Genomic DNA, 19,100 nt, shown 5'->3' with positions numbered 1-19,100 from the left:
TGGAAGGTGGTCAAGGTAATACTGGCCAAAGTGTTCTTACGTAACTCTCACAACAACCTGTGAGGTGGGTTACTATTCATCATCCCCATTTTACAGATAAGGAAACTGAGGTATAAAGAAGTTAAATGGTTAAATAACTAGCCTAATGGCACACAGCTAATAAACAGGGGGCCAGGATTTAAACTCAAGGAGTCTAGTTCCAGAGCCTGTCCCTACTTCACTGCATTATCCTGCCATACCACCAGAGCAAGACTTAAAACCTTCCACTCTATCATAAACAACATTTTTCTCCTTTAAAACAAAAATACCTCTCTTCCCTTAGTAAAAGGCTCTTAACCTGAGGTCTCTGGATCCCTCCCTCCTCCAAGGGAACCTTGGCTAGAATTCAGCGGTGCTGATGAAGTTGGAGATATATAATATATATTATTTTTATGTGGAATAAATATTATATATGAAATATATTTCAATCAAAATTACACTTAATTTTATGCTGAATTCAATATACGAATTACACTTAATTTTATTTTTACTGAAATGTAACATTTCTTTCTACTATGACTGTAAGTACAAAAGCTCACTACTCTTAGCAGTTCTTGTGACTTTGTCACTAGAATCACAGGTAATTTTTAATCACATAACAGTTTGTTGAAGATACCTTGAAATATCATTTGCACTCATCACCACTTTCAAATTATGATAGTTATTATTCTTGCCAGTAAATCCTACCGTTTAATGCATCGATAAAGAAACACCTGTATACTTCTATCATGAAATTTTAAGAACTTTTGGTATGTGTTTTTTAATATAACTTGATTATTTTGTAATCTTACATATTTTCCCTTTTGCATTTAAAAACATTCTTGAGAAGGACCATAGGCTTCACCAGACTGCCAAAGGAGACTTTGGCACAAAAAAGGGAAGGACCCCTTCCCCTGACCCTTTCTGTGTTTAAACTTTTGCCCTCCTTCCCTACGTAACTAGATTTCTAGAACAGTCCATACGGATTGTACTTTCTCACGTCTCATTTGTTCCACAGTCCACTGTTTTCTGGCTTTCGCACCCAAATTCTTTTCACAAGATGGTAACTCTAAGATCACTGGAGTCCTCTGAGGTTTAACAGATACTTTTCAGTATCTCTTTTCCCTGAAATCTGTAGAATTTTGCCACTGTTGATCTCATTTTTCTTCAGGGGACACTCTCTTGCTTCAGCTTCAGGAAAATCACCCTTTTCTTTTCCCTGCCTACTTTGCAAGTGCCTTTACTGACTACTCTGCTAATCGCTCCTCAGAAAATAATGTTCCTAATGTTCTTCTTGGGAAACCACATCTACCCCTAAGACATCAACTGCCCCTGTACACTGATGATTCCAAGTCCAGCCGCTTCTTTTAAGCTTCATTTCTGAATTCCCAGCTGTCCAAAGATAAGTTTCACCACCATATCCCAGAGGTACCTCAAACTCAGCACATCAAACATGAACTCCTCTATTGCCTCCACCACCAAACCTGCTTTTTTCTCCTGCATCTGCATTTTGTTTATGGACATCAGTCCCTTCTGATCACCCAAACTAAAACCCTTAGGGTTTCCCTCAATTGTTACCCCTCACTCACTCCTACTTCTACTGAACCAATAGTTCCTATTGGTCCATTATTGAGGAAGTCGGGTTGATATAGCCCAAGGATGATGTGTACTACTGGGACATAAATAAATATTCTAGGTATAAGTTTTATGAGTATATTAATTTATGACCCCCTTGAAAATTATGCTGTGGTTTTTATTTTATTGAGATATAATTGACATATAAGATTACATTAGTTTCAGGTATACAACATGAATAAATACATGTCTCTATTGTGAAATGATCACCAAAGTCTGGTTAACATCTATCACCACACATAGTTACAATTTTCTTCTCTTGTGATGAGAACTTTCAGGATTTGCTTTGTGACTTTTAACTATCTTTCCTGGGCCCACAACTTCTACCAGGAGTCTGATAGCTGAGTTATGACTTAAAATTCCAGTTTTAATGGTTCTCCTCTCTTTCCCAGTGTGGAACGTGTTGAAGAAATAGGCCACGTTCCTCTGCCCAGTGTCACATACAACTTCTTCCCTTGCTGGCTAGGGGTTTGTAACCTTTTTTCCAATGAGAACAGGATGAGGAAGGCATGGTGGTCGAGAAAGTTCTTACGTGACAAATACTGTCATAAGCCGACCCTTGCTCTTGAGGGTTGACAAGTGTTTACCCTTTGATGGTTCTTCTGAGGACACCGCCCTACCACCCCCGCTGATGGAAGTGACTCATCTGCATTCCTTTCGATGAGAGCAAATGCATCTGTGTCCTTCGATGAGTTTATGTTTCTTCACGCCACAGTAGTTCAGCAGCACATCAGCTTCTTGGCTTGAGTTGTGTTTTCCCTTTTTAAGTGTCCTCTTGGAGGAGATCTTAGCTCCTCCACACCAGCTCTCTCGCTCAGGATGGCCCAGATCTGATCCAGGGGAAATGCTGATACAGTCCTTGCACAGGCAAATGAGGGCAGACTGTCTCTAACATTAAAATCTTTTGTTTAGTCTGCCAGCAGAGCAGTTAGCACGCCGAAGGTTCTGGCTCTTTACCTATCTCACTTTGTCCCACAAGCTCCTAGAGACATATGTCAAGTTGTTTGAAAGTTCCTTGAAGCCTCCTCTCTAGACTTGGAATCAGAAAGCAGCCCCTCCTTTCTCTCCCCCCAAGCAAAGAGAGGCAAATTAGAATGTCAGGGACTCGTGCCCATCTTTTTTTAATAGAAAAACTCCTTCTAAAACTTTTTGATTGAAGTATACATATAGAAAAGACCATATACATTAACTGTGTACAGCTCACTGAATTTTCAAAAATTGAACACACCCATGAAACTAATACCCAGATCAAGAAATAAAACATGACTTGTATTCCCAGAAGCCTTCCCTATGCTCCCTTCCAGTGGCTACCCCCGTCCAAGGAGTAACACAATTCTCAATTCTAATGGTAAAGAATAGCATCATCTGTTTTTGTTCATCATATAAATAGAATCATTCATTATGTACTCTGTGTGTGTGACTCCTTCATTCAACATTATACGTGTGGATGATTCATCCATATTGTTGTCTGCAGTTTTAGATGGTTTATTCTCATTTCTCTCAATTGGTCAACATGTGAACATATCACAATTTATTTCTGCATTCTGCAGTTCATGACTATTTGGGTAGTTTCCAGTTTGCAGCTACTCTGTAAAAAGTTCTGTTCTAGATTATATCAGACATATTCGGGTGAACAAAACTATACATTTCCATTGGTACGTATTAGGAGTGGATTTGCTGAGTAGGGTAGGGTAGACTGTATTAGTTTGCTAGGGCTACCATAACAAGGTACCAAATACTGGCTGGCTTAAACAACAGCACTTATTTTCTCATAGTTCTGGAAGCTAGAAGTCTGAGATCAAGGTGTCAGTAGTGTTGGTTTCTTCTGAGACCTTCTTCATGGCTTGGAGATGTCTGTCTTTTCCCTGTATTCTCTCACGGGCTTCCTTTTGTATGTCGCTGTCCAAATTTTCTCTCCTTATAAGGATACCAGTCATAATAGATTAGGGCCCACCCTAATGACCTCATTTTAACTGAATTACCTCTTTAAGATCCCATCTCCAAATATGGTCACATTCCGACGTACTAAGGGTTAGGACTTCAGCGTATGAATTTAGGGGTGGGGAATACAATTCAGTCTGTACATATATGTTCAGCCTTAGTAGATTCTTCCAGTGTCTCAAAGTGGTTTTAATAATAAACCCTCCTTCCAGGAGTGTATAAGAGTTCTGGTTGTTCCATATCCTCACCAACACTTGATATTTTGTTTTAAAGAAATCTTTAGGCATATGCTCCCAACCTTTATGTGCTCTTGGTATGACTGAGGGGTTAAGATAATGAAACTGGCTTCGCACCTCTTTTGCAAAACTTGTGTTGCATGTGCAAGGCTCATGGCATCTCCCTTTGGGATGTGGCATCTGTCATCCTCACAGAAAACTTCATTCTCAGACCATGTTAACTAGATCTAGAAATTTTGCTTGCTTGTTTTTACATCCTTAGGTAGAAAGGTAAGTTGGCAATGCCAGTGCCTTCATTTAATTTTTGAAATTTGACTCTCTCCCACACCTGCCCCAGCATTTTGAGAGTAACTCACACCAAAAAGGAGATGTTACCGGAAATCTCTAAGAAGTTAGATCTCTTGATTCTGATGTTGGGACCGCAGCTCTCAGGGTGAACCCTGATAATAATAGCTCTCAGGGGATGTTGACTCACCTGGAGATGTCTTCCAGCCCCAAGAGCAGTGGCTGTTCAATTGGGGCTGCAGCAATTTTCCCTTCCTCAAGCCCTCTCCCATAGCTGGGCCGTGCACGTTTGCTTTTGCACCATCATCTCCAGTGGGAGACTTCTGGAAGGACTTTTCCTAACCTTCTGATGACATTTAACGTACATTGAGGTTCATTGCAAAATAACTATTTAAAAACATTTATCCAAATTCCCGAGGTGACACACCCAGTGAGAATCAGAGCTCGGTTCAAAGGCTGTGCTAATGTCAAAACTCCTGCTCTTCCTTAACTGGATTCACAGATGGACACAGAATTAGTGCAGAGAAACTTAGTTACCTTAGCTTGGTATTAAATGAAGTAATAATATTCCCATATTACTACTAAGGAATCTTAACTTTTCTTGATTTGACTGAACCAAGTTGGTAGGACACAACCACAGAAAGAAGTTAAAATTTGCAACCAAAGAGAGTAGATTATATCACACAGATCTCAAAACTGTAATTGGCCCTTTATCAAGAGCCACCGGTACAAAACCATTAATGGAGGAATTTAAGAGATTTCCTTCCTGTTACATGTCTGCTGTGGATTTAAGGGAGATATTTTCTGTCATAAACAGAAACTAGAAATTTATGTAGAACATAAATCACTTTATGCCCCTGTATTGACATATTAGTTCAAAACACTACTGGCATGTGGGTGAGAGAGCAGCAGGGAGGAAAATTAGATGATCTGCTGGTAATCTGCTAATTTACAAGTTGAGAGAGGGTATTCTGGCTTGACACCACTTATATTTCTCCACGTGGCCAAGCACAAAACAGCAGCTGAGGTGGTGGTTATGGAATTCCTCCAAGATGGAAATGTGAGACCAGCCCTTCTCTCCTCCTTTTCTGCAGGTACTGACCTGCAGAGACTCTGTTGGCACCTGGAAAGTGCCTTATGTTTATCAAGAAATTAATGAATTTATTCTCTTTTTTTAATAGAAAAGATGTTACATTGGAACTATTTGGGATAGCAGACAAGATGGATAATAAGTGATTTCAAAGAGCAGCATGGCTCCTCCAGGCAGAAGGCAGTGGCTGGGGGTAGAGGTGAAGTAGAAGGATCAACTTACCTTTTTAAGGAACATCTCTAGCAACCTCATCTATTGCATTTTTTTGCTAAGTCTGAAATAGTTACCCCTGGTGTATATGATTTGATGGAAAGAACAAATGCTCAAATTCATAAAGAGTTTCACTCCTGACACTAATTTAGTATTCTTGGTTTGGAATGTGGCTTAATTTTTACTACTATATGAATGAATACACTACACACATGTGTGTGTGTATGTATACATATAAAGAAAGGAAGGGGTTTCCCTGGTGGCGCAGTGGTTGAGAGTCCGCCTGCCAATGCAGGGGACACGGGTTCGTGCCCCGGTCCGGGAAGATCCCACATGCCGCAGAGCGGCTGGGCCCGTGAGCCATGGCCGCTGAGCCTGCGCGTCCGGAGCCTGTGCTCCGCAATGGGAGAGGCCACAACAGTGAGAGGCCTGCGTACCGCAAAAAAAAAAAAAAAAAAAAAAAAGTGAGGATTTATTAAAGCGTGGGTGAGTTGGGTGGATGTCCCACAATTCGTTTAACTTTATAGTCAATGAAGGATATGTGGCTTGTTTCCAGTCTTGGGCTATTGCAAATATCGATAAAGCTGCTATGAACATTAGTGTACAGACTTCTGCACGAATAAACGTTTTCATTTTTCTGGGACAAACATCCAGTAGCTTTCTTTTTTAAAAGAACATTGGTTCTCAAAAATTAAAATAAATAAATAACAAGAATTAAATGAGTTAATAGTTAGAGAATATTTAGCACATTGTTGGACTAGTAAAGCGCTTATTCATGTCAACATGCAGTAAAATTTTTCTACTATGTAAACAGGCACTATTCTAGACACAGGGGGTACAAAGGTAAAAAGATACAGACCCTGCCCTCAACAAACTCACTCATCCTAATTAGACAGAAAGAGAGGAAGGGTACCAGTTATCAGCCTTAGGCTGGAAGAGGCAAGAAGATGGAATAGTTACAGGAACTCAGATGGGGACAGTCATGTGGCAAGAGCCACTGACAAGAGCTGTGGCCTTTGGTCAAAGGATGCAACCCTGGAGACCCGCAGTGAGGGCAGCTGGGGAATCAATACCCTGAACTCCTCTCCTCCCTCCCCCTAGTCTTCTCCCAGCACTTCCCATTGGCAGGACCCAACCCAACTGGAAGCCAGAGGGCAGAGGGCCCTGTGATGCCGTCCGTGCAGGTCAGTGTCTAGGAGTACGGAGCATGATGGGGAAGGGTGCAGAGCAAACCTAGAGGAATCAGTAGACTAGATCCAACCCACACACGCACACCCAGCTTTGAATCCACTGTTTAACTTTAGGCAAGTTGCTTAATTTCTCTACACCTCGGGTTGCTCACTGCAAAACAAGTGTCATAATGATAGTTATGCAGGTTATCGGAGCATAAACTAGACGATGTCTCGAAAATGCCTGGCAGAGCTCCTGGAACGTGGTAGGCATCATTGAATGTGCTCCAGCCCCACCCCCAGCTGATGACAGTTCTCTGCACCTGTGGCTGTTTTATAGTCTTCATGTATTTCCCAGGAGCATGGTCTCTCCTAGTGTGGTCCCTAGACCATGTGCTTTAGAGACACCTGGGGTCCTTTTCATCACGCAGGTTCATGGCCCCCACCCCAGTCCAACTGAATCATGAGCAGAAGGATGGGAATCTTCATTTCGGATAAGTTTCCCCAAGTGATTTTCATGCACAGTGAAGTTTGGGAACCACCGTCCTAGAAGTCCATATTTCTAACTGACGCCCACTTGGGTGAAGTAGAGGTGAGATTTATCTCTACCTGGCAGCCGTTAGGTATAGTTCCAGCCCATCAGCTCTGGGAAGAGGGCTCTGAGACCAGGACACTAACGGTCTGTGTTGCAGTGGTAGGCCATGCTGATTCTCCATTTTGCTGGCTTTATTAATACCCGAGGAACAATGTTCCCAGGTTTTTAATTAAAAATTCTCTAACATCCAGACTCTAATCATTTTCTAGGTGGGATGTGGGCTTGGTTAGTAGCTGTCTCTGACCCCTACCTTTCAGAGAAAATTTAATAAGCAGAGCAGAAGCTGTTAAAGGGAATAAAAAGCTTTGTGGTTGAGAACAGGTCAATTCTGGGTATAAACAGGAAGAGGCCAAAACTCAGAATAAGACCAGAGGATCTAGGACCTTGCTTTAGTTTGTTAAGGAAAAGTATAAGGAAATTAATCAGCAGTCCGGGACAGACACTGAGCTCATGGCTTGGGTCTTGAATTGGTTAGATCTCAGATTGGCTGGGATAGATTAGAAAGAGCAGGAGCTTAGACAAGAGAGAATTTTATTTGCTTCTCATGTAAAACTGGAGACGGGCAGAGCAGGCCTGGGATGGCAGTTTTTCTGCACAAAGTTCTTGAGGACTCGGGCTTCTATGGCTCTTGGTCCTGCTCTCCCCCAAATGTGGCCCACGTCCTCACGTTCCAGGATGGAATGCCAGTTGTCACATCCATGTTCCAAACCGCAGGAAAGGAGGAAGAAGGTACAAAGAGTATGGAGCAGCTGACTTCTAAAGAAGGTTTAGAATCTGCCACACAACACATCTGATGACATCAGTTTGGCCAGAACTCATGCACATGGCCGCACCAAACTACAGGTCTAGCTTGGAAACAATATACTACCAAATGGATGATACATTGAGGACAGCTAAGAGTCACTGCCATCGGTTCTGCATCCTGAGAAACTTTGGACCTTCTTTTCCCAATGGAATGGTTATCGTTCAGGTTCCATACAGAAACCCAGAAACCATTCCTGGTATATTTTGAAGAGAAAACTTAAGACAATTTGCAGCACAAGTGCAAAAATGAGACAACCCAGAGGTTAACAGCAGTGGGAAGCTTCTACCTTCCCTGGGGCTGGAGGGATAAACGAAGAGACAGAGTTTAGAAGTCAGGGTTGGTTGGCAGAACTTGGAACCCCAGTCGGCCATTCCAGTGGGAGCTAGAGCCAGGAGATGCAGTCCCTGCTCTAGATGCCACCAGTAGCAAAGTGATCCAGGAAGAAATATGCTGGCCTTTCCCTTCTTCTGCCCCTTAGTCTCTTTCTAGTGCCTTACACTGGCTAGAACTGCCTGGAAGCCAGAGGGCAGGGACGTCTGGGAAATGTAGTTTCATGCAAACAGAGTAGGCAAAGAAGAGGAAAGTATGGATCTGAAAGCAAACAGGTGACTAGAGCAGCACCAAGTCCAAGTTGTGGACCAGGATAAATGACTAATAATTGATACCTGGCTAGACATTTTTTCTGGATGAAAATTTTGCAAAACAAAAGTGTCCTTCTGTTGAAAGCAGGGACTTAAACAGATCTTAGTACATCGGTGTTCACAACAGCGTTGTTCACAATTGCCAAAAAGTGGAAACAACCTAAATGTGCCACAACAGGTGAATGGGTAAACAGAATGTGGTATATACATAAAACCGAATATTATTTAGTCATAAAAAGGGATGAATTTCTGATACATGCTACAACCTGGATGAACCTTGAAAACATTATACCAAGTGACATAAGCCATACACAAACGAACAAATACTGTTTTATTCCACTTATATGAGGTACCTAGAATAGGCAAATTCACGGTGACAAAAAGTAGATGTTACCTGGAGCTGGGAGTTGGAGGACAATGGAGAGCTATTGTTCAATGGGTACAAAGTTCAGTTTCTGGGTTACCTGTTAACAAGGAGGGGGGTCAGGGTGGTCAGGATATACTCGACTGTGTCTAAAACAGCTCGGAAATGTCATCAAGAACAAGCGCTGAGGATGGTTGTTGACTTTTGCACCCAGGAAGGTTATTGGCTGCTCAGTAAAGGCTGTTCTGTGAATGGAAGGAGACTCTACACTGAAATGGGATGAGCAGAACAGTCCTTTCTGCATTTCTCCATTTGCTGGCTCAACAGAAGCAGTAAATAAACCCTATTCCCAGAACTATGCTGATAACATTGATGGTGGCGGCACACAAATTAGGAGGTAAACAAAAAGCCGTGTAAATTTCAAGCTCCATTAGAAACACAGGCAGAAAAAAAAAAAAAAAAATTAACATCTGCCAAATAGAAAAGGTCAAAATTGGAAGGGAAAGAAACTTTCTTTTTGAGATCCTAAGAAGGTACTGCCAACGTCAAAGACATGAGAGGATTCTGTTTCCTCGTTGACTTTGTGAATCATAGAATTCTTGTAAAAACCCTCTTGTCAGTATCTCCTCGAATCAGATATATGGGGTGATGGAGGATGAGCTGCACGTTCTCTCTCCTGGAAAAGGAAACCATACAGCGTTTGGAGTAGAGCCACAAGATTCCATTCCAGAGCTGTCTTCTATTTTGTCCCTTACATGTAACTTTCTTTTTAAGAATCTCCAATAATATTTATGGCTTTGGCATAATGCATACGTAGTTTTCTTTTGAAGACTTCACAATATAAGTTGTCTCTGACATGGAATTGGCATAATAGTCTTGTGTAAAAGACCTCGGGCCCTTTAATCCCTTCGTAAAATGTGTTGCATGCCCCAGATCAAGTCCAGGAAATGCACACACGTCTTTCTTTTAGTTGCTTGTGTTGAGGGGGATGATGCACAAAAGAAAACAGATATTCCTCATAAGTTCTTTGTTATGTCGTGGCAGTGCGCATTCTGGGTCTTTGATGATGGACGAGCCTTCATTTGTAAATTTAATGCCATATGTATTAACTTAGTTTCCTTCCAGGCATTTTGTATTAGTGAGCATCACATATGGCTTTATAACGCTCCCATACCAGATGCCTGGTTGTTCTTTGATTCAATATATGCAGGAAGAAAAGATGTAAAAGATGTATGGTTACGTATACCGTAACTTTTGGGCTAGGTAATTGGTCAGAAGTTCCATCCTACCTGGTGGCAAGGGACTGACCTCGTTGACTTCTCAGGCTTCTGTCTCTAGATGTTACGATCCTGTGGCATATGTTCCCAGAGGTATTAAATTTGAAGAGTCACTCACTAGATGCAGTCAAATCCACCCTCCCTCCCCCAAAACCAAACAGGTATTTTGAAGTATGCATCCATATACACATATACGCGTTTCAAGAACAACAGAGTTCTCTTTGAGGATGGATATATAGTCATTGGTAAATTACATTACTGAACTCCAGGCATTAGTTACAGTGGAAAGTGAGAAATTGTAGGAAACTTTTAAAATCAACATGGATTATGGCTTGAATGTAATTGTGTTGCTCAGGGCACTCTGCAGGCTATCACTTGATTATATTCAATTTATCTCTTTATATACCACCACTTACTCTCCAAATGTTTCATCTATGCTCGTTGTGTTTTCTCCAGCTCTCTCATAAGCTCTTTGAGATCAGAGCTCATGTTACACAGTAGAGACTCAATAAATACATTATAAATAAATAAAGGAGGCTACGGCCAGAGCTGGGTGGCGGCGCTGGGTGCTACCGGAGGAGTCTGGCGGAGCCCGAGGCGGTGGCGCTATGGAGTCACTGGAATGGAAGTGTCCAAGTTGGAGAACTGTTACCTTGCAAGATTTGTGGAAGGGCATCCTTTCCAGTGGCATTAAAAAAAACATGGACCTATTTGCCAGAAAACTGCCGCTAAAAAACGGAAGACTTTTGATTCAAACAGACAAAGAGCTGAAGGGACGGATATTCCAACAGTAAAGCCTCTTAAACCCAGGCCTGAACCACCAAAGGAGCCATCTAATTGGAGAAGAAAGCATGAAGAGTTCATTGCCACCATAAGAGCAGCTAAAGGCCTCGGTCAGGCCCTTAAAGAGGGTGGCAAACTTCCTCCCCTCCTCCACCTTTTTATGATCCTGATTACATTCAGTGTCCATATTGCCAGAGGAGATTTCATGAAAATGCAGCTGATAGACATATAAATTTCTGTAAAGAACAGGCAGTGCATATTAGTAATACAGGCAAATTTTCTACTGATACCAAGGGAAACTCGACTTCTCGGACACAGTATAAGGCACCTGCACTTAAAAGTCCAGTTCTCTAACCGCCTCATCAGGATCTTCACGATTACCACAGCCAAGTGGCACTAGCAAAACGGTTGTAGGTGTTCCTTCGGGTAAAGCGTCTTCAGTTAACAGCTCTTTGGGAAACAAACTTCGGACCTTGTCTTCCTCCCATAAAGGGATAGCAGCCCCTCGCGTAGGTAACATGGACAAGTTAGGCCCTCCACTCCGAACTGGAAGACATGTGCAGAGGTTGCATGACAGTGATGCAAAATCAGACAGTGCCCTCAAAAGACATGAGTTATTACCCATTTAGAAATCCTGCCTCAGGTGTGCTCGCAAGCAAAAGAAAAACATATACTGAGAGCTACATGGCCAGGGTCTACAAGTAATTTTATTGAAAAAATAACACAACAGCCTTCCTCGATCGAGGGCTACCCTTCCCCAAGCCATTTCTCACACGCTTAAAACACAGAGTTTGCACGGTAAGGAATTCTTTTTCAAAGTCATTTCTCTGTAGAAATCACACTCTGCCCCAATATCACAGACTAGACTATTTACAAGCGTTCACATTTTAAGTATTCCTTTATGATTGTTCTCTCCTTTCTGTCCCTACCCAGGGGCTCCAGTACTTTTCTCTTACTGATCCTGAAGGGATGGGTATGCTGTAGGGCAAGGGGTGGTGGGCTCCTGAGAGCTACTGGCAGCAGCCCTAGGGTGCTATCCCTACCACAGGGTGGCAGATGTGTAAGGGCAAGGGGGGTTGGACACGGTAGGTGGGATGCGGCAACGCCCCCGTAGGCACAGGCATCCAGAGCCCTTCCTGGTCACCATCCTGTGCCCTCTCAGTTGGGGTGGGGGCCAACAGCTAGTTGCAGTGGGGAGGGATGAGCCCAGCCCGGGGTAGAGGGAGAAGCCTCCCACACCTATTAACAGCCAGCAAACTGTCCATCCATCTGGGGGGTTGGGGGGGAACAGACGGGCAGGTAGGCAGGAAGAATCAGGCTTGTTCTGCCCCCAGCTTCGATCCAACACAGGAGGAATTGAGGTAGCAAACGGCTGAAATGCTCCAACGAGAAGGAAAGGAAGTTCCCACTGTGTACAGCTCCCACACCCTGGGGCTGGAAGAAGGCAGACCTTGCTTGTAAAGTGCTGTAGCCTCCAGCAGCGCTGGGCCCTGGGCAAGCTTGCAAGAAAGCAGGCCAGGCAAGGGCACAGGAGCCAGGCATTCCTGACCAGCACATGCCCTGCCATGCTCCTCGGGGGGATTGCTGGGGAAGGGGGACTGGGAACTCCGCCGTCAGCCCTTGCCGGCCACCGGCCAACTCCTGTCCACATACAAACCAACACCCAACCAGCACTGTAGGGCGGCCCTGCTCACCGTTGAAGGTTCCAGGCCAGGGGAGTTTATTCAGGGTTGTGGGCCCAGCCTAGGTTCCTCGATGGAAGCCACACCTGGAGCCTGGGGGGGGTTCTTAATGGGGCCAGGGTGTGTTTATAGCTGCCACCCCCCAGACTCACACTTCATAGAGGATCGCAGGGAAATCCACGTGGATGCGAGGGGAGATCCAGCTTCCGATGCCCTGAGGAATCAGGTTCTCATGCACCCGCCTCCGCTTGGCCTGCTTCTGCCCGTTCTTGGTGACGACTGTCTCCTCATAGAGCTCGTGAGCCATATCCCCGTCCTCGGCATAGAACATGGAGCCGCGGCGGCATGTGGCTCCGAAGCGGAGCACGACCAAAGCTTGCTCAGCGACAGCCGCCTCCGTGCCGCCGAGGCGAAGGGCCGCAGGCCGCGACCTTTGCGGCCGCCGGCGCGGCCCCACGGCCGCTTCGCTCTCACAGGGCCGTCGGCGCCGCCTTCCGCAGGCTCCGCTGTCTCCCACAACATTTTTTTTTTTTTATGAAAGAAGAAAAGGAAAGACGAGAATTAAAAGATACAGTGGAAAAAGGAATGGGGTTAGTCCACAAAATGTGTGGCATGAGACCCTGTAGATGGACTAGCCCCGGGCCACAAAGTGGAGTTTGAACTTTGTTGTAGGAGCCAAAGTACAGGAGAGGATAGGAGTAGTAACTTGATTCATGATGTCTAAAACAGAAAAATGTATCACTTTCTCTGTGAAAGTACAACTGGTTCTGAGGCCTCAGAAATTCTCCTTTGATTTCTCATAAGGAGACACAGGATAACTTGTTAACTTCTTAATTAACATCCCTACTGAATCCATACTAAATATGGCAATGGACTTCATAGGGTGTTTTTTTTTAAGATGCCCTCAATGCAGGCCTATAACGTGACATCCTGTGCCCCACCAAAACCAGTTGTGATGTGGGTGTGTTATGTGTAGCTATATATATTGTCTGCTTTTGTTGTAAGCATGTAACATGTACATATTCATTATTCAGATTTAATCCAGGGATGGATAGATTTTCAAGTATCTAAGATGCTAGCTCTCCATCCTGGTTGCCCCTTAGAAAGAAGCATCTGTGGAGCTTTCTAAAAGTGAACACATCAGGGTCCCTCCTTGAGATTTTGATTTCTTTAGTTTGGAGAGTGGGATCTGGGCATCTGCCATTTGGAAAGTTTTAAGAGTGATGCCTATGCATAACCTGAGGATCATAAAGGAATTGGTGAATTGCTGTCTTTTCAGCTAGATTCTTTAATAAATAATGTTGGTCTCAAAAATAAAGAAATAAAAATTAAAATAAATCAATAAAGGAGCAAAGGGCTAGATGAACATGGCTACAGATTCAAGATGCCACCATTTACATCACAAGATGTGACCTGGGAAATTTAACAACTGAAGATGCTCCCACTTCTTCCTTGGAGGTCATTCATTTTCCCCTCCTCTGGCTTCCATGAATAATATAGATGTTTAATTTTTCCCCCTTTGGTCCTTTGCCCTTTGAATCCACCCCAGCAAAAACGCTCAACTCTATGGCACTAGAAAATGTTGTGAAGAGCTTTACCACGTTCCAACATTTGTGTATTTATATACTTATTTTATTCTTGGCCTTCGTTTGAGCTTTTAAAAATTTTCTTAGTTTCCACTGTCATTTTCTACATGTGTTGCCTCTGCCTTCTTTTTGACAGCTAAGGTACCTTGTTTTTTTCATAAATTTTATTTATTTATTTTTGGCTGCGTTGCGTCTTCGTTGCTGCCCGCGGGCTTTCTCTAGTTGCGGTGAGTGGGGTCTACTCTTTGTTGTGGTGCGTGTGCTTCTCATTGTGGTGGCTTCTCTTGTTGCAGAGCAGGGCTCTAGGCACGCGGGCTTCAGTCGTTGTGGCACAACGGCTCAGTAGTTGTGGCTCACAGGCTCTAGAGTTCAGGCTCAGTAGTTGTGGCACGCAGGCCTAGTTGCTCCGCGGCATGTGGGATCTTCCTGGACCAGGGATCGAACCCGTGTCCCCTGCATTGGCAGGCAGATTCTTAACCTCTGCGACACCAGAGAAGTCCCTAAGTTACCTATTTTAAATGAGATGCTCCTAAAATACAGGTCAAGGACTCCCTACCTGTAGAAAAACTCTCTAAGGATAACATAAGGAACTAGTGACAATGGTTATGTCTAGGCAGTGTAGAAACGTGGAGGAGAGTGTTTCCTTTTCATTCAGTAACCATCTGTTTGAATAATTTTTGTCCATGAGCGTGCATTGCTTTTATAATTTATAAACTGGTTAAAAGATAAAATATCTATACTCATCATGGCAATTCTAGCAGGTCTTAAAGTTTTAATGAAATATGAATGCAGTTAGTTTATGCATATGTTTATTCTAAACAAATGAACAATCTCATTGTTCTAAGATACCACACGTAATGAATCCAGTATTCCACCTTTTGAAGCATCTTATAGGTATCTGAGATTAAATACTGGTCAGTGATTCATACTGGGGTACGTTTATGGGTGGAAGATGACTGAGCTGCTTTTGTATCTGTAGCTTTCCGCTTTGAATGACACACCCCCAGTAAGCATTTTAATAACACAGGAAGTGTTTCCGTCAGTGGGTCAAGAGAACCACTTCCATCACAGCTTTCCGTATTTTTGTTCATTTTCTTCGCTCGTGGCAGTGTTCACATTTGGAACCTGTTTCACATGCTAAGGGTCCTCCACCTCGACTACAGCTTTTTGCTAATTCTTCACATCCCATGGTCCCACCACATTTCACTCTTTGCATTTCCAAACTTTCTCTTCAAGGTTTTCATGTCATTTTGGTCCCAGGGTTTCATTCCCATGTCAGTCTATCTGATCCTGCCTCTAATTTGTCATTAGCATTTCTACTCTGGCTTGTTTGTTTTGAGTTTCTGTAAATAGTTCAGCCATTGTCAGGCATGTTTTAACCTTCAAGTAAATAAATGTCTGCCTAGAAGTGCATAAAGTTATTTGACTCCATAAAAGAATACTCACAAACACATGCTGTTCTTCACAAGCATTCTGTGTTACTGTATTAAGGTGATAATTGGTAAGATATGTTTAAATTTGCACATTGTAGAAACTGTAAGTTTAATTCCCAGCAGAGTAAGTGTATAAATGCTCAGAGTCATACACGATTCTATGGAGATGCACTGTTTATCTGTAATCTGTAACATTTAAAAATTAGCCAGAACGGCTGAAAGAGGGTTCTTCCTATGTTTTCCTCTAAGAGTTTTATAGTGTCCCGTCTTACATTTAGGTCTTTAACCCATTTTGAGTTTATTTTTGTGTATGGTGTTAGGGAGTGTTCTAACTTCATTCTTTTACATGTAGCTGTCCAGTTTTCCTAACGCGTGTATGTGGAATCTAGAAAAATGGTACAGGTGAGCCTATATGCAGGGCAGGAATAGAGACGCAGACGTAGAGAATGGACGTATGGAGACAGGGTGGCGGGGGAAGTGGGATGAACTGGGAGACTGGGATTGACATATATACACGACCAGGTGTAAAACAGATAGCTAGTGGGAACCTGCTGTGTAGTACAGGGAGCTCAACTCAGTGCTCTGTGGTGACCTACATGGGTGGGATGGGGGGTGTCGGAGGTCCAAGAGGGAGGGGATATATGTATACATTAAAGCTGATTCACTTCGTTATACAGCAGAAAGTAACACAGCATTGTAGACCAGCTATACCCCAATTTTAGAAAAATAAATGCATAGTAGGTAGTCAAAAATAAGGCATGAAAGAGATCCCCTCCCCCAGTGATTCTCCAACTTCAGTGTGCATCAGAATCACCTGAGGAGCTGGTCGAAACACTGATTGCTGAACTGCTGATTCAGTCGGTCTTCAGTGGAGCCTGTGAATTTTCCTTTCTAACAAAATCCTAGTTGATTCTGATTCTGTTGATCTGGGACCAGATGTTGAGAACCATCGCTATCCCAGTACTCCTCCTGAGCACACAGAAACACTGCATTTCCCAGCTGTGCTTATACTTATGTTAAGACCAAATGACTAGGTCTGGCCCAGTGGCATGTGTATGCCACCTCCAAATTGGGCCACACAGCTCCCTGCGTCGTTCTCCACTCTCTCTCGCCCCTTCCCTGGGCAACAGTGGAGACTATGTATTCAAGATGGTGGCCTGCCGAGATGGAGGGTCCCTAGATCTGTGAGTTTGTGATGGAGGAAAGCTGCCTTACTCACGTAAAGCTGTCATATGAAAGAAGAATAATCATTTGTTATTTATATCAAGTCATTGAGTTTCAGGGCAGCATTGCCTAACTCACCCTGATATACATGACTTTCACGTGGTCATGAGGTGAGCCAGTTGCCCAGCTCTGAGGCAACTTTTACTATGCAAATTTGAGAGATTGAATCAATCTACCATCTACGCTTCCCCATCCAAAAAAAAAAAAAAATCTATTTAAATTGACTTATATGTACTTAGCTTAGAGCCACATGTCTGTAGGCTACAAAGAGATTGTTGCTAATCTTTCAGAACATCTCCTAAAGCCACTTTGGTACATTTTGGGGTGATGATCTTTCATCTGAACTTTTCCAACTGCCAACTCCTTGGACTCAATCAATATTCTTGATTCTTTTCCCTTATAGGTTATTACAAAATATTGAGTATAGTTCCCTGTGCTATACATTAGGTCCTTGTTGGTTATTTTATATATAGTGGTGTGTATACGTTAATCCCAAACTTCTAATTTTTTCCTCCCCCGCTTTCCCCTTTGGTAACCATAAGTTTGTTTTCTATGTCTGTGGGTCTATTTCTGTTTTCTGTATAAGTTCATTTGTGTCATTGTTTTAAATAGGTTCCACATATAAGCAATATCATATGATATTTGTCTTTTTCTCTCTGGCTTACTGACTTGCCTGGGGCATAGTTTACCCTTAGGCATCTTCACAGTTAAGGTTGATGGGCCCTGAGTGACCCACATCTTTCATCGTGGTTATAAGCCTCGAGACCCTCCCAGATGATCCCTGTTGCTTTACCCCATTGCTGGTGATACTTGCTGAATCTGACCCACCCTTATCTCTGGACTCTACCTGGATGTGCATGACCCCTTCCTGTCCCACCAACCTTGAGGAATTTGACCACTTGCCTACTTGGGTATCTGCCAGGCTCTAACACCCCATTTATTTGTCAGTTCTCCTGTCCAGACCTCCACACACAGCGCACTCCATGACTCAAGTAGACTCTAGTCAAACTCTCTTCGTTTTTCATGCAAATGTTATATCATTGCCCCTATTAATGTCTCCTTCACACAGAAGTGAACCAAAAGCAAAGATTTTTCCCAATTATACCTCATGAAAACTGCACTTCCCTCAACCCTTACATGAAATCAAAGCCTCTAGATTACAGAATATAAAAGTTTCACCTTTTAAAATGGTGTTCATTGTTCTGTTGATAAGTAATCATACATTTATTGAAGAGAATTTGGACATTCAGAAGAGTACCAGCCTCTATCTAAAGATAATTTCTTTTATGTTTATTTTATTGCCATGTCAGTTAAATATACCCGGCTACTTAATATTCGGTTGCACATTTAGGCCATCATTTATTCAAATAATCCAAGCAAATGTTGCTTCTGATTTTCTTATTATTAGAAATAATGACAGGCTGCACATACCTGGTAATATTTCTAGATCTACCAAAAATCTATTTCTAGATTCTTTGCAAGGGAATCCCTTGGTATAAGTGTATGAACAATTGATGTAAATACTACAAGAAAGAGCTAAAATATTAAAAGTGGTTGTGTCTGACAGGAAGTTCACTAGATGGGCAGCAATGGGCAGAATGCTTTTTTCAGTTATAAGCACTGCATTTGACTTTTTCTGTTTGTGTATTATTACAATTAAAAATAAGCATATTATAAAAATTTTTATTTTTTCCCAAGTGAAGTTATGCGCTCCAAAAGGTGTAGGAACACTTTAAAGAATTCACATTACATACACATATGAACAAATTGCCCTTCTGAAAATTCATAAATATTTACCCTCCCCTCAAAAATGTAAAACATTTACCTTCCTGAAAAAGCCTCTACAAACTAGGTATTTCTTTTTCCTTTTAAATATTTTCTAATTAGCTTTAAAATGACAAGCAACTTTTATCTGCATTTATCTTACTGATAAGGTTGAATTGCTTTCCTGTCTGATTTACAGTCCATTTGTATTTCTTCTTTTGGCTGTCCCTGCGACATCTGTCCCTTTAGAAGGTGGTTTCCTTATACCAGTGACATGGCCATGGCTTAAACATTTGGGTAATTCTTCTTTTGGAATGACCATCAGAGTCCGAGTTATTTTTTCTTGGATATTCTTAGGACCA

At 42.6% G+C, this 19,100-nt stretch overlaps 1 protein-coding gene and 1 pseudogene across 2 annotated transcripts in view; both read left to right on the top strand.

Moving 5' to 3' along the window:
* Window positions 1-19,100, top strand: part of SAMD12 (sterile alpha motif domain containing 12) — a 410,354-nt gene that overhangs the window by 288,738 nt on the left and 102,516 nt on the right. The gene's annotated exons all lie outside the window — the stretch shown is intronic.
* On the top strand, window positions 7,758-15,842 carry LOC105747755 (zinc finger C2HC domain-containing protein 1A-like; annotated as a pseudogene).

Source organism: Orcinus orca, chromosome 17 (genome assembly GCF_937001465.1).
Source record: "Orcinus orca chromosome 17, mOrcOrc1.1, whole genome shotgun sequence".
Taxonomy (NCBI): Eukaryota; Metazoa; Chordata; class Mammalia; order Artiodactyla; family Delphinidae; genus Orcinus; species Orcinus orca.
This window is presented reverse-complemented; position numbering and strand designations above follow the sequence as displayed.